General features: G+C 57.4%; 1 long non-coding RNA gene across 1 annotated transcript; it reads right to left on the reverse strand.

The window, feature by feature from the left end:
* Positions 1-83: 83 nt before the first annotated feature.
* LOC121024487 (uncharacterized) lies at positions 84-650 on the reverse strand. The gene is made up of 2 exons (XR_005787716.1): positions 499-650; positions 84-227 (listed from the first exon to the last, which is right to left on the reverse strand). It is a non-coding gene; the product is annotated as an uncharacterized LOC121024487 (long non-coding RNA).
* Positions 651-930: the final 280 nt, after the last annotated feature.

Genomic DNA, 930 nt, shown 5'->3' on the forward strand with positions numbered 1-930 from the left:
CAAAGTGTGCCTAGAACACACAGCATGTGGACAAATTGAGAACCGCCATGGCTAGGCACACCGTTTCAGCCTCGGTTTTGTCCTTCTCCAATATGCAGTTGAGGACCTTGAGCACCTCCGCCTCACTGGACACGCCGGCCGGAGTCTTTGCCTGTCGCCGTATGACTGTTTTTTTGAAGAGCTCTCTCGTGCCCGGAGACAAGGAACTCCAAATGTTCCACCAGCAGCTGGCGGGAGAGGCAAAAGGAACACCGTGTTTCAAGAACACCTTCAATTCCGGGCCTCAAGTTCACGAAATGCAAAACCAAGTCTGAATCCCTTCAATTCAGTTCCCAGGTAGGGAGCCGTCCCCTCGAATGTGTTAAAATGGCCTCACTCCTCCTCACGGATCAAACAAGGTTTGAGAACAATGGGTCCCAGCCAACTCCACGGGGACATGTGGACAAGGGGAGTGAATGGTGTCCTGTGTTTAAAGACACTGGCGGTGCGCCTACTGACCCTGGTGTTGTTTCTCTCCGCCTTCAGGTTGGCGATCTCCTCCTCTCTCTGCACGAGCTGCTCCCTGCAGGTGTGGAGCTCTGCAGCGAGAGCTGCACACTCCTGGGGTCGGAGAGGGGACAAAAGTGGAGAGACACAGGGGGTCTTTACCAGAGCACACCAGGCCTCCGTGGCCCTCCAGAGTCCCAGCACCCACCGCCCTCAAGTAGCCTCACACACACCAGTCCCCTCCTCACCACCCACAGGAGTCCCGGGGATTTTCGGAGGGACCGACACTCAAGGGGACAGACATTTTCAGGTGCCTGGCAGGTCTAGGACTCAGGAACTCTGCCGACTCGGGAGCAACAGGCCGAGAAGCCTCCTGCCCATCCCCAGCCTCTGGCCTCGTCTGGCAAGCAGGCTTGTGGAGCGGCAGTGGGGAAAGGCTGACGG

Source organism: Herpailurus yagouaroundi, unplaced genomic scaffold (genome assembly GCF_014898765.1).
Source record: "Herpailurus yagouaroundi ecotype Mexico unplaced genomic scaffold, PumYag 65228, whole genome shotgun sequence".
NCBI classification, from domain to species: domain Eukaryota; kingdom Metazoa; phylum Chordata; class Mammalia; order Carnivora; family Felidae; genus Herpailurus; species Herpailurus yagouaroundi.